This window comes from Phoca vitulina, unplaced genomic scaffold (assembly GCF_004348235.1).
Source record: "Phoca vitulina isolate PV1807 unplaced genomic scaffold, GSC_HSeal_1.0 scaffold27, whole genome shotgun sequence".
Classification (NCBI taxonomy): domain Eukaryota; kingdom Metazoa; phylum Chordata; class Mammalia; order Carnivora; family Phocidae; genus Phoca; species Phoca vitulina.
The window spans coordinates 11,228,819-11,244,777 of NW_022589730.1; the positions used below are offsets into that span (position 1 = coordinate 11,228,819).

Genomic DNA, 15,959 nt, shown 5'->3' on the forward strand with positions numbered 1-15,959 from the left:
CTTCACACTAACTGCTTACTTCTTTTGCCTTGAATTTCACCAACTTATTTAGGAAATACATTACCTACATATCTCCTGAGTGCACAGTCCTATTAGTCTCAGTCTACTTAGAAACTGTAGTTTCTTAGCTATATTCATCTGTGTAATGTATTTTAAAAATACTTACATCAGACCATCTGCTCAGTGCTGAGAATGTAAAAAATGAAAGACACAGATCCTCCCTCAAAGAGTTCATGCAAGAGAAGAGCCAGTCCAATAAATAGGTAATTATAGTTTGCCTTATTACACTGTTGTTCCTGCCTTTATATATCTGAACAGCATATCGGTCTTTCACGGCACAGATTCCAAAACTAAAGCACCTCTAATTTTGTTCTTCTGTCTATATCCTGATCACCTAGCCCAAATCTCCTGAAATTTAGACTATGAATTTCTTAAAATGTGTTGCTGATATTTGAAAACTACCCTCCATCTTCATGCTTTTAAGCATACTCCTGTATATCTTGTAGAAGGAATGGCAAAGACTCTGTAAATTCTTATTAAAGTACATTGAACTGACACCAAAACCACCTCTACCATCAGCCCCAGCAGCTGTCACCATGGTAAAAGCCCCGGCAGCCACAGAAATGCAGAACAGTTGATAATGCTGCTCCAAATCCAAGTTTGAGTAATCCTTCTTAGACCCATAGGCACCTAAATATACGTGGCACAATTTAATTAATTCAAAACATCAATTAAACAAAACGTTTTGCCAGAAAAGTTCTTTCTTTCTACATATACATGCATATGTATACATATCAAATCTCTACTAAAATTAAGTTTTGATAAAAATTTTCTAAGTATTTTATGCATGACTCTTGACCTGCATTATCAAAGAAATGTTGCTTATGATAATGACCCTTAAATTGTTTTAGCAAAAACAAAATATGACAGGCTTGTGTCAGAAATAATAGGTTTTCATTGAGGGGCAGGAAACCAAGGAAATTATCTGACCCAGAGATGTACTGACCTTTAAAGTTATCCTTTTACAACATTGTTTTGAACAAGAAACCAGTCCCTTCACAGACATATATTAATATAATCAATTAAACATTTTCAGTAGAGATTTATGGTTTGCTATGAAAAGGTGGATTTATTCTGAAGCTAATGCACCTTAAGATTTAGGGCTCTGTACTTGTACAAGCCATTCCCAAGATGCAGACACTGGGGGGAAGTTGGACCGGCAATGCAATCATAATTTTGTAAAATATCCAAAAACAATTTTTTATATAATATATATTTTTCCTTACGAAGCTTTAGAACCCACAAAACTCATATCTTTCTCCTGGTTATCACTTTTTTTTCCAATGTTAAGTATGCTCCTGAAATGTCATAGGTCATATCAAAATGGTTAGCTTGAAAATTATTTCCTCATCAATCTCCATTATACAATCAGGTACATTCACTGTAGAAACACAAGCCTGAATATGTGTTAAATGCTACAGTGAAAATTTCATCATTACCTATTCATGTTATAGCCATATTAAGGGGCAGCTTTAACTCAGATTAATGACCACCACTTACTTTATGCTAGGTCACATCTCTGGACCTAGGGAACCAAAGATTTTGCGTGCCAGTGGAGGAGAAACAGGTAGTTGCAACGAACACTACAATTATTTATAGCACATTTTAAAGTGAATGTTCAGTATCTTACTATAATATGGTATTTAAAATTTTTGTTGCTCTCTTTATGATTACAAATTTTATTTTGCATATTTAAAAGTTAATTCTGTTGTAATCTTTGTTCTTTGTTCCTTGTGTAGGAAATAAATCTCCTATTTTTAAAAATCTTTTAGAGAGAGAGCATGCGAGCTGGGTGGGGAGGGGCAGAGGGAGAGGGAGAGGGAGAGAGAATCTTAAGCTGGCTCCATGCCCAGGGTGGAGCCCAAAGCGGGGCTCCAACTCACGAGTCTGAGATCATGACCTGAGATGATATCAAGAGTCAGACGCTTAAACTACTGAGCCACCCATGCACCCCAGAAATAAATCTCCTTCTAAATCACAGTACTTCACCATCATAATTTTCATGTTTTCTTAGATAGTATCAACATCAGAATAAAATTAGTAAGTACTCCATCCATGATGTATACAATGAACTCTAAAATTAATGCCACTAGGAAAATGATATAAATTAAGTTCCCTAAACACCATTAGATATTTTCTCATTAAATTTTGTCATTTGTTCCCCACCCCCAAGGGTTTTATATTTACACCTATATATAATATCTACTACATTGGCTACAGTTGTCTTAAAATGTTGGCTAAGAATTTACTGTTGAATTTTCTACAAATAAGTATTTTGAGTTAGAGAATGTGGTTATTAAATGACCAGATTTTGCCTCAACAATGAGACAATGAATTTCATGCTATCATTTTAACCAAACATATTTTAACTAAATTGAACTAAAGACAGTATATAATCTTCTATACCAGACTGGCAGCAAACTTTAAGGAGATGATCCTGTTTTCATGATATTTCTATAGAGAACTATATACATGTCCCTTTGGTCCAATACAAATATGTGTATTTTTAAATGACATATATATGACACATATGCTTCTTTTGAATGTATTCAGGGTTCTCTAATAATTAGTTTCATAAAAATTAGACTACATACAACATATTAGATTCAGTCAAATCATAGTTTAAATGGGTTGCTTTGCAATTGGATTGTTGTAATAAATTAACCAAATTCTAGTTAACCAAAGATCAATCCAAAAGCCATTAATCAAACTGCAGTTGCTGCAAATATCATAAAAGAACACAAGTTCAACTTCCTTATTATCTATTCCTCTACCTACCTATATACTGAATACCTTGTTCTAGAAGAGACTTATGGTGGCTCATAAAGGTACTAGATATAATGAGATAGCATAAACGAACAGCAAGGGCAACATTAGAATACCAAATGTGCCCCCAAAAGGATTAAGTAGTAAGGAATCAAAAGATGCTACCAAAACTTGATAATAAATTAAGTTCTAAGCATCCTGGCAGGTTAAGGATAATTTCCCTACAGCAGACATAGAGATGGGTTTCCTAGGACTTATTTTCTCATAGAATATTCGAACTGTAGTTCATTGTTGTTATACCAAAGAAATCTAACAGGTATTATAGAGCCAGCCAGATAATCTGATTCCCCTCTCTTCTCTCCTCTGCTATCACATGCTGCTCACTCCACTCAGCCATAGTAGTCATTTTTATTTCCTCAAACATATCAGCCACTCTCAGCTAAGAGTCTCTACTCTTGCTGTTTTCTGTTTGGAATTTACTTTCCCTGGGTGTCCACTGGGTTCATTCTGCATCTCCCCTTGGACTTTGTAAAAAGACCGTTTTCAGTAAAGCTGACCACCCTTTTAAAAAATTGTAACTTCTCTATTGATAGTCTTTATTCCCATTCCTTTATATATTTTTCTCTACATGATGTATCAGTTTCTGCAATACTCTTTATTTTTATTTATTTAATTTTGCCTGTGTCCCCTACCAGGTGTGAGCTCCATTATACCCTTGGTGTCTTTCTCCATCTGCAATTTCAGCTGATACCACTGTTGCCTAACTTATTCTGCTCAGGATTTCCAACAAAAAGACCAAACTGATCAAATATGACACCAGACATTTGTGAGCACTCTTTGCAATGTCTAAGTCAGTGATCCTCAAGCTGTTTTCTTCAGCCCACCAACATTCTCCTGAGTGGCCATAAAGAGATGGGTCATAATTTCCATAGAAATTTCTGTACCATTAAATTGTCCATAGAAACCTTTTGCACCACTAAGGGTTAGTACTATTACCTAAATAAATTTGGTATTTATAAACAAAAGTTAGGATGCAATTATTATTTATGGATTCTAACTCAGCATTCTATAAGAAACATGGTTGCCATGAAACAGCACAATGTTTTTGCCAACCTCTTTTGTCACATATGTGCATAGAATTAACTGAAAATCATACCATTTTCAGAAAGGATGCTATATTGTCAGTGATGTTTTGAGCTTTTCAGAATATTCAACTATTGCTACTCATTTCATAATTATCTTACTGTTAATTTATCTTCATCATTATCAATTTACTTTTCCTCTGGTTTATTTACTTGCGGGGATTAGGTGCCTAATAACTTAATATTAAACTGTTCATGCATTGTGCTCGAAATAGGACTCATGCATACCCTCTTTGCTAGAATAGATATAGTGGATCTTCAATATCCCAGATCCATATTTGTGAACTCACCTACTCACTAAAATGCATTTGTTCTTGGTCATTCATGGACATGTGCAGAGCAACAAAAATCTGAGTCTCCTTGTTCATCCATACCCAACACTCTGCCTTCCTGTTTCAGCTCTCATATTGTATAATGCACTTTTCCAAATCTATGTAATGCCATATGTTCATATTTTTATGCTTTTTATTGGTGCTTTTGCTGTTTAAAATACACCCCCTACCCTGTGTATTGCTGAAGTGCTATCTAGTGTTAGCAAGAAGGCTAAGGTGCCTTAGGGAAAAAAATATGTGTGTTAGTTAAGCTTTGTTAAAGCATGAGTTACAGTGCCATTGGCCATGTGTTCAATCCTAATGGATCATCGGTCATCCATCCATCCATCCATCTATTTATCTATCTATCTAGATGTCTTTAAACAAAAACACATAAAACAAAGTTATGTGTTGATCACAGGATGAAAATGTGACCAGAGGCTCACAAGAACCTAACCCTATATTTCCCCCAGGAGCAATGGCTCAGTATTTTCTAATTCAGCATTCATGGCAATTTTATAGAACATAATTACCATAAATAATAAGAATTAACTGAACATGCATAACCACTCACTCAACAGAAAATTTTGTTCCACTTTAAAACTTGTTATCCTTAAATTCTATTTCTACCTACAGATAAAAATCAACAGAATAGAAAAAAGGTCCTTTGCCCTATTTAAGAAAGTAGCTCCTCCTCTTAAGTGTCAGATATTAAAATGTGGTAGAGGAAGTATAAGGAAAAGAGGAATAGAGGAAAGAGAGAAAAGGAAGTGGAAAAGGTAAAAGTAAAAAGAGCTTGAATTGCATATTCTATTTTGTATTTCCTTCCTTCTGAAAACATCGCCTTTTAAAACATCTGAAAGGTTGACTTGTAAACACAAAATTATTTTTTCTCCTGTGAAATAGCTCTAAACCAAGAAATCACATTCAAATAGTACATAAAATGCTTAGAGTAAAAATAGTTATCATATGTACATTTGCATATATTTACATAAAATTTATACATATGGTCAGATTATATTAGTCTATTTCAGAGAAAAATTTAAATGTTATTAACCTGATTTCTTACTTAAATCAATGTTTCTCAATTATTTTTTATCATCTACTAACTGTTGCCATAAAATTCAGCACATCTGAAATATATAAGAAAACGAATGGTTGAACAGGGCCAATTTAAGTGAAGGGTACTAAGTACCACCATCAAATCTGAGGATTGAATGTCAATTCTCTGATAAAATATCAATGGCGTAGCCATGAGACAAAATGAAAGCTTGGCAGATGTTCCTTCCAGAACACTGAAAGAGGCTATCAATTCTTCCCATTCTATCACATCTTAAGCAGTTCTCTGCTTGTACTTTATAGCTCCGCTGACTTCCGAAAAGTATTGGTGAAGACCATATGTGACTCAAATGGAGACCATACTAGTGCAACTGAATCAGTATTAGAGAAAGAGAGGAAAGTCCTCTTATTTGCCTCTCGGCCAAAAGGCTGTGCCTAACGGGAAGCAAGTAAGGCAGTTAAGGGCACACAATTTAGGCAAGTACTAACCCTGCCCTTTGTTTCCCTGAGAGCCAGAGCACTGAGGGCACAACATTTAAAGAGGTGCTCACTCTCATTCATACAAGTTCTGATGAGTAGAATAAAAAGACAAAGGACAGTACATATTCCTGGGAACCAAATTAAACCAGTTTTCTCGCTGCAGGTCTATATTAATGTGCTATTGAATCAGCCCAGTACCAGTGCTTGATAAAAATGATAAACACTTAGCTATAGCATTTTATTGTAGATCAGCATAAAGTAAATATAAAGGAAAAGTCAATGACTCCCTGAAAAATACAGATTAAAATCACTGAATGGCTGATGACACATTTCAATGAGATATAATCAAAAGTAAAACAAATGTGAGTAAAGAATTGTTTCTCTAGGCAGACATTGTTAAAATCCAACAAAAGGGACACTTGAATAATCTTGCGTACATTTATTTTTACATTATTGTGTCATGTTTTATGTACTTATTTTTTTAACTTTATAAAATTCATTTTTATTTAATTATAAATTTTATATACAAAAACTATGTACTTACTTTTAAGGTGAATACTTGTTATACTCTGGTGGTGGGTGGGAGCAGGGTGTGATTTATTAGAATTATCACATCATATATGGCAGGGGATAAAGAAAAAAGAAATTACCCTAAGGTAACATATTCTCTCCACTCAACTAGATGCTTGTATTTGCATGGATAAAACATGAATTTACCCATCTGAATGGATAAATTTGCTCCAGCCTGAGAAATGTTTCTTTTTACCTATAAGCTAGCCTCACTGCAAACATCGTACAATAAGCAACCTATGAGCTTTTGGGCGAGTTTAGCATCCATTTTATCTAGAAACCTTGAGGTTTTTCATGGTCAGATTGTATAGAACTTGTCCTAAACCTCACATGGCTTTCATTTAGGATGTAGTGAGCAGACATGATTATTTTTGTACATGAAAAAAATACTTAGCTACAGAAGCATTTCCTCAGCTTTACATTGTTGAAATCTATTTAAGGACTCCCTTCTCCCTTTGTATCACATATTCTTTGGATGATTTATTTCAACATCTTGTCTTTCATTTTTTTTTAATTTATTAAAAAAAAGGGGGAAAATAACCTCTGTCCTTCTTTTTCCCTCTGGGTTTTCTTTAATTATATTCTAGAACACCTGCCTGCCTGAACAGACTCCTCTGCAATGGCAATTCCTAAAAGCTGGCTGTATTTCCCAATATGAATGCTCTCTATCCTACCTCCTGTACATTGGTGAAACTATCAGAATTGTAAAATATTTGGTTTCTCTTTATTTATCTAATGACATGAAGGGAAAAAAATACCTGTTTAGAGAAATATTCAAATTATATCAAGATGTTCTCGGGGCGCCTGGGTGGCTCAGTCGTTAAGCGTCTGCCTTCGGCTCAGGTCATAATCCCAGGGTCCTGGGATCGAGCCCCGCATCGGGCTCCCTGCTCCGCGGGAAGCCTGCTTCTCCCTCTCCCGCTCCCCCTGCTTGTGTTCCCTCTCTCGCTGTGTCTCTCTCTGTCAAATAAATAAATAAAATCTTAAAAAAAAAAAAAAAAAGATGTTCTCTCAAAGTGTCAGAATTTTACTACTCCAAAAATGTTCTGCAAGCAGCACTAATTCTCAATCCTTAGGCTGGAGATATTTAAAAAGAGTTCCATTTTTGGAACTAAAATGAATTAGTTAAATTCAGTTTCTGAATTCAGAACTCAATGAGTATAGAACAGGTAAACCCAAATAATAGGTTTGAGCCAAACTTCAGACCAAATAAAGATGAAGTTCAGACCTAAGTTATCATCTTAAAAAAAAAAATAGCAGAGATTAACAAGCAATCTCATTTATCTAGTTCTATTAAGCATCACTGTTATTCAGTAGAATCCTAATGATACTGGAATCTCCTGGCTCCTTGGAAACACTCAAAGAGAGCTTTCTGGATTTGGAAAGTATATGAGAATAAAGCAATCGTGTGTGTGTGTGTGTGTGTGTGTGTGTGTGTGCTCTGCCCTTTCTGCAAATGTGTGGTTTGAAAAGTTGTCTTATGTAATTTTAAATCTGATTTGATATAATATTTAAAACAACAGTCAAATCCTGAAAGCATTTTTATGGTACATATCAAAGTATTACTTATCAATGAGGTACAAATTCTGTTCCTACCCTAATACTTTACAAATATAACTAGTAATTATTCTTCCCATCAGAAATAACTTCAAAGTTTAATAATTTATATATTTCAAAGCACTTTAACAGATGTCACCCAATGGAGGTTCTATTTACTGTCCCCTTGTGATAGGTAAAAGAATAAGGAGAGGTAATTTAAAGGACTTGTCTGTGGTCACAAAGTATGACAATGTGATGAATCCTGCTTAGGTTTATCTCTGTTTTCTCCTTAGACTACAGATTGTTTTAAAAAATATATTCTTTAAAAAGAAAACACCTGACTCAGGTTAATTATAGAAAGTAGAGATTGAAAGCAGAGTAAAAATATGTATCATTATTATTAACAAAAACAGATAACCCTTAATGAATGTTTTCCATGTACCAACATGAAGCACTTTACAGTTTTAACAACTATTACATAAGGCCTATTATGAACCCATTTTAATGGAGATTAAGCTGACAGAAACATTAATTTCTAACTAAATGGTGATGCTGAGATACACACTCAGATCTTCCTGACTTATGAGCCTGAGGTAGGATTTAACAACTAGGCTAAACTTCCTCTCTGTGCACTTGCATAATCCACCAATTCATTACCACTCATACTAGGTAATATATCCAAATATGATCAGGAAATGTACAAATTGCTGCATAATTTCCAATTCCCTATGAGAAAATAAAACAACATATTTCCATCCTACCTTTGTAAAGCCGTTACTTGTGGGGTCTCATCCTGGTTTCCTTTGATCCTCTACATGTTTATCGGAAAACTGAAATAGTCCTTCTATCTTTAACACTGAACACTCCAGACAGCTCTAAAGTAAACTACCTCCTTCCCCCAACCTTTTTTCTCTTTATTTATTCCTTCTGCTGGGTTATGGCAGATTTTAGAGCAGGGTCAGGCCATCTTAGGAATTACAGAGGTGGCAAAATCCATGACCATGGGTCATCAAGATGGGAGAACTATCATTCAGATTAGGCCTGTCTCTCGGGCCTCACATCTGTGGATGTATCCTGGAAGTGGTCTGAGAATTGGTGTAGCTTTAGACACTCCCACTGACAGCCCTGAGGGAATGGTGTTCACTTAGATGCATCGGACTCAGTAACATGTGGAAAATGCCCCATAGTTGTGGGACGTATTAACAACGTGATAAGCTGTCTCTCCGCCTGGAATGTATGAAAAAGATCGTTTTAACTTATAAAACCACAAAAGAATGCAGAGACACCTGAAGGGAAGGGTATAAGAAAGCCAATATGGGTAACCTGTGCAGAAGTTTTCAAGAGTGTGCTCTGGAAGAAGAGTTACTAGGCTCCTCATTTAACATTTTTCTGAGGAAAACAGTATTCGGAGAGATCAATTTTGGCTTTCTTAGTTAATATTCAATTTTATTATAGCTTCCTTTTGTGTATTCACTACTTTACGATCATATATGTTTAGTTTCGAACCCCAATTTTTTGCATTTTCTTCAAGAGATAATTCTAATAACAATAATACTAATAATTATAAGTAATGTAGTCATAGCTGTGTTAACAGCAGAATTCATACTGAGGGAAATTAAAATCTCCATTTTTCTTGTTTTGAAATGATTGGATCAGTTATAAATTAGTGAAGTTTAATCCTGATTGTCATATGTTGAGACACTGAGAAACAAGCAAAGTATGAGGAAAATTCTGGAAATCATGTCATAAATGAAATGCTTGAGATAAAGTTAATCTTTTCAAGTATTTAAAATTTGGGGGTGCAAAATACCTGCCTTCAAATATTTTATTTTTTTAAGATTTATTTATTTGAGAGAGAGATGGGTGTGAGTCAGGGGAGGGACAGAGGGAGAGAGAGAATCTCGAGCAGACTCCTCACTGAGCGTGGAGCAGGATGTGGGGCTCGATTCCAGGACCTTGAGATCATAACCTGAGCCGAAATCTAGAGTCAGATGCTTAACTGACTGAGCCACCAGGTGCCCCCGCCTTCAAGTACTTTAAGAGCCAAATATAACTCAAGTTCCTAAAAATTTAAGAGTGTCCTAAAGCTCTTCTCACCACACCTCCAGTGCATCCCATTTCTGTGAGTTTCCTGTGCATGTAACAGCTGTCAATCCAGTACATCCAAGCACCACGTTTGTAGTGGACAAGATCTCTTTCCTCAGGAAGCTCACTCACTTTCGGAAATACGCTCTCTCATTTTCATACTTTATTGTATGCTTTTGTATTAATTCTATCCTTCTTTTTATGCCTGCAACAGCCTTGTGAGGTTAATATTGTTGTTCCTATTTTGTAAGTGAATGAATGAGAAAAAATAAGTTATTTGCTTAAATTTCACACGATTCTCAAGTGGTGGAGTCACTATTCAAACCCAGCTCACATGACTGAAAAGTGTGTTTTTACCACCATTCCTGCCCCAACTAAAATAGACCTACGGCTACCTGATCACCCATCATATTACTGCATAAGAATTTCTGAATTCAGAAAGAGATTATAGTGAATGAGATTTAAAGCCCCAGGCAGCTCTCATATTAAAAATAAGTTTTTAAAAAAGAATAGATTATTTTTCTTTTTGATGAAAATATTTGATATTTACATAATATTTAGATTTCATTATTAAGGAAACGTGATTTGCAAAAAAAAAATCTTTGTGATAATGCATATTTCATAACCAAAATTGCACAAAATTTGTTTTTGCTAAATTCCAAGAGAGATCATTGCTTGAAAAAAAATAATAAAAAGAGCTATCCTCTGAAGTAGCTTCAACTCCTTCCTCCTTAAAGCTTCAATTTCTCCCACATATCCTTCAGCTCAGGGTAGAAAGTTAAAAATGGAGTACTGTGAAAAATTAGACTTTGTCAGTGTGCCCAGAGTTTACAGAGAATCAAACTTAAACATAAGTCAGAAACCAGTGACAGCGTGAAGAGAGTAGCACTAAAAAATATATGTATTACAAGAGATTAATAATTGGAATATTAGTTCCCTATGTTTTTCATCATAAATTCCACTGTGAAATCTTAATTGGATCTGAAACAGAATGCACCACCTCCTTCTGACCCTAACCCTGAACCCTCTTCATTCATTTGTATATATCTTCCACAATCAATTGGACTCATGTTTCCAACAAATGACCTAATCAATGGGAAAAACAGTCTTGTTTCAGATCATTACACTCCACAACTGCTCTCCCAAATTCACTGAACATAGCTGTTATGCCACAGGTAAAAGTCTATTTGCAAATGTTATAATGATCAACCAAAAAGATAACTTATCCTTTGCAATAAAGCTTGTATTTTTAATTTCAATGTCAAGCTTTATAATACCATCCCATCATTTGATACTAATCTTTGTCGAAAGCCCATTTCCAAGGTTGCATATCTGCCGCACAATTCAAGTTACTTATTTTAGACGTGGCTTTGTATCTCTTTATATACTCCATGTGTGACTAGCATGACAAATCAGCTCTCTCCATGTGCGACAGCCATGTGATATTCCTCACCTAATTCCTTAGCAATCATTTTTAACTAATGGTAGCTTCACTTTTCTTATATATAATTACATTGAGTCCCAATGACTATAACTCACCAGTATCTGCTTCTCCTGAATAAGCAAAATTAGTTAGCCGCCTAAATCCAGCTCTGTTATGATTCAGTTGAGAAAATTATATAAACTCTGTCAAGGATAGAGTGGGTGTGAGATACAGAACTGAGTTTCTCAAATATGTTATGAAAAAGAAAATGCTGACTTTTATTTCTTCGTCATTTCAAACCAAGTGCAGAATGTGTAATCTCTTACTCTCCACACACATTCTGCTCCAATGTGGACCCTTAAATGACTCACAAATCAGAAAAATCTAATTTAAGTAGGGTTTGACTAATTTCACTAGTGATCATCACAAATCTTTCAAACTCACATCTGTTGAGCATTATGTATGTGTTGTCCAAATCTTGATTGTGTGTTTTCAGTTAAATACCTTAAAACATGTCAGCATTTTAACTAAGAAGATAAGTAAATATTCTAAGGGAAGCATTCTTATCAGATAATTGCACACTGTTTACACACATAACTTGCTGGAATGATGTTAATCATTTTGGTTCTTGTAATTACCATTCCGGTAACAGAGCCCCATCTTGAGAAATTAGTCTTCTGCCTTTATCTTACAGAAGACAAGGATTCTAACTTGACTAGGAACGTAGATGGCCTTACCATACTATCTTGTTCCCCTTACCCCCACCCCAACACACATATACACATCTTTTGGGCTCCATCCGTCTCATTCGCTCTTTTGCTTGTGTAGTGACAGCTCTAAGGATAATTCCCAGGCTTTTGGCCTGAGAAGACCTAAGGCTGGCTGAGTCCAACGTGAGTATTTTCCTGACCATTTCCTTTTCTCTAGATGCCATATACTGGGATGTGTTCAGACCTTCCCTTGTACTGAAATAGCAAGCCATGAGATGCAAAAGTAAACTCCACTAACTTTGGGAGCCTATCTTGCTCCAGGTCTACCTAACAAATACTCCATGGGCCCACACTAGCTCAATGGAATATTGCCCTGCAAGGTAAGGCCAGTTGGTTACAAAACTCCTTTATCTCTTTTATAACCCCCTATGGGATGGGCTACTGGTCATCCCACTTGTCTGAAAAGGTAGTTTTATCAGTTAAAACTCAAGTATATTGTATATTTCATATACCAAAGATGAGAATTTTTAAAGGATGACAGTTTAAGAAAATGGAATGAAAGTCCTAAATACTTTCTTCCCAGACTCTCAATACTTTGTTCTTTTTGTATACCTTATTCTGAAAATTTCAGTTCTACAGTTCATTTTTAATATTTCTGTGTCCTGGCTAAATACCATTTAATCTCTGCATTACTACCATTGCTTATTATTCTAACCATATTCAGTTTCAAGACTTGTTAAATTTTAGTAAGTGGTATAAAATGATTTGACAGCCCTGTATGTGTATTTGTTCTTTTTTGAATACATGCCACTTTAAAGGTAAAGGTTTCAAAAACTATGTTAAAAGAGCTTGGCAGTAACACAACATGATCTGATACTTTGCAAGAAAACAAAATACATTCGTAGACCTAAAACACCTTATTCACATTTTTTCCAGAAATTTACTTCTCAGAATTGATACAAGCAAACAGATTTGTTTTCTAACCCTTCTGAATTATAGCTCTAATGATTGTTCCCTTACTATACTGATTTTAGTTCCAAATGTATCAATAACCTCATTTCTAATAGGAGAATGGCTCCTTTCTAACTCTGAAGATTTAATCAGCATTGACCATGAAACAGAAATTTTATAGCCTCTAAAAGGGATCATTAAGAGAAATTGTCATTACTAAATCTTTTCAAACATTAAATATAATTCTATTCATTGTTTAGATTTCAACTCTCCTGTGACTATATTAAAATGTACGACATTCGATTGCACTCTCGAGCTACTTCTTCTACATTAGTGAACTCTGAGTATCTATTATTTTCTAAAACAATGTTTATGTACAATTATGAGGTTTAAGTATTTGTGGCTCACCTTCCAGTGTAAAATGGTTCATTATGTTTTGTAAACAATGGAGGAAAAAGCTCTTGTTGTTAACTCTAGATCAGTAAACATCTTGGAATCCTGGACTGTAGAAAATATTATTGCCTGGGCTCAAAAAAAATCAATTTCCCTGAAACATATTAAATTGAAGTCCTTTTGAGAAATAAGATCAATTACTATATAAAATTATGGACATTACCTGATGGTATTATAGATTTAAACTTGACCCACGTTTCAGATGAATCCACGCCTCATCCCTAAAAATGGACAACGGACCATCAGCCAATAAGCCCCCCTCAAACGAGTTGTAGTATTTATTCCAATTCATAGTGACAGCTTAGATAGTTTTATACCTCCTTCAAGATTTCAAAACTTTCACATGTATTCTCAGAAGAATCTAGCAGACACCACCTTAACCAAGCAACCAAAGTCAACATCACTACTAATGAATATATCAACATCCGTATCTCCTGACAGAATGCACTGAGAAGTGCACAGCATTCCTTCTGTGGCATCCTTGGCAAAACTACATCACTTAAAATGTCTCCATTAGGAAGAAACATGAAACTAAGCTAGGTTGTAAAATATGCTACCAAATGGTCAAGAATGACAATGAAAGACCGAAGAACTATCCCAGACTGGAAAAGACTAAGGAACAAGATAAATGCAAGATGTGACACTGGGTAGGCTCCTATCAGAAAAAGTACTGTAACAATTAGAAAATGTTGAATACAATTTGTTGATTAGTAAATAGTATTATACCAATGTTCATTTCCTGGTTTAAATAGCAGGTGTCATCATGTAACGATACTAACATTTGGAGAAGATGGGCTTAGGAACAGTACTCAGCAACTTTTTGGAAGTCTGAAATTATTTTAAAATAAAATGTGTTAAATGTTCACCTACTTGATCTCCATTTTACAGTGTGAGGATAAAATTTTATTATGCTTTAAGAGCATTGCTCAAAATGAGAAATTTGTAAATATAACCTAGGGTTTCTATTTACTCATCTTTCTACTATATAAAGTTTCCCCCAATACAATTTTAAAAGACTCTGTCCTACTTTCGAAGAAAGTGATTTTTTTTTGCTTTGATTTGAAGATTGTATAAAAGGATTATGAAATCACAGAGGTATCCTCATACAAGCATTTGTTCATGGATCCATGAATTAGTTCCTCTGTTTTTCCCACCTCGACAGCTGTAGATTACCTGTAGAATTTACTACTTCCCAATGCCATCTGGTTACCTGCTTGGCTTATCAAACAGATTAAATTTTATGAAGGAGAAGAGGTTTTTTGTTTTGTTTTGTTTATTTTTTTTTTTATTTTTTAAAGATTTTATTTATTTGGGGCGCCTGGGTGGCTCAGTCGTTAAGCACATGCCTTCGGCTCAGGTCATGATCCCAGGGTCCTGGGATCCAGCCCCGCATCGGGCTCCCTGCTCAGCGGGAAGCCTGCTTCTCCCTCTCCCACTCCCCCTGCTTGTGTTCCTCTCTCACTGTGTCTCTCTCTGTCAAATAAATAAATAAGATCTTAAAAAAAAAAAAAGATTTTATTTATTTATTTGACAGAGAGAGAAACACAGTGAGAGAGGGAACACAAGACGGGGCAGAGGGAGAGGGAGAAGCAGACTTCCCGCAGAGCAGGGAGCCCGATGCGGGGCTCGATCCCAGGACCCTGGGACCATGACCTGAGCCGAAGGCAGACGCTTAACGACTGAGCCACCCAGGCACCCCTGTTTTGTTTTTTTAAACTATGATACCTATCATAGAATAGGTCCTTGATAAGTATTTGAAGAAGAAAAGAGAGAGAAAGAGAGAAAAGAAGAGAGAGAACACAAAACAGCTTTACAGCATGCCAAAGAGAATTTGGGGGATATAATGTTAAGCATATTTATACAAACCACGCTTTCTCCTCTGCTGATCATAATCACAATGACAGATAATCAATATAAATCATGCAAAATGATTAGGATGAAATTCCTTCCAATATAGTTCTTATCTATATATGCTTGAACCAGCAAAGGCTCGGTGACTGTCCTGCTGTTTACCTAATTCTGTCATTTATCTTGGTGAGTTACAGAGATTGCTGCAATTTCTGCGACTCTGTATTAATGAGCCCTGCATATAAAGCTTGTCAAACAATTACAGTGCACTTACCACAGAAAGGCCCGGTATCATCATTTTAGGTTATCTCCTGTCTTTTGCACTTAAAAACAGCATGCGTACAATGTGAAAACACAATGGTATATCAGGAACGTTATTTTAATTTTTGCTTCTCCCACCACCAAACGTATGAGAAGTAAAATATGTACAAACAAAAACACATTAAAGATGACAGCATTTTTAAATGACTTTGATCAACATAATCAGAAAATTTAGAGCTAATCTAGACTATCTAGTTTGACTATAATTAGGTTGATAACTGTAAGCTTCCTTTCCTCCATT

At 35.3% G+C, this 15,959-nt stretch overlaps 1 protein-coding gene across 3 annotated transcripts in view; it reads right to left on the reverse strand.

Moving 5' to 3' along the window:
• Window positions 1-15,959, reverse strand: part of CDH7 (cadherin 7) — a 134,066-nt gene that overhangs the window by 100,718 nt on the left and 17,389 nt on the right. The window lies entirely within an intron of this gene.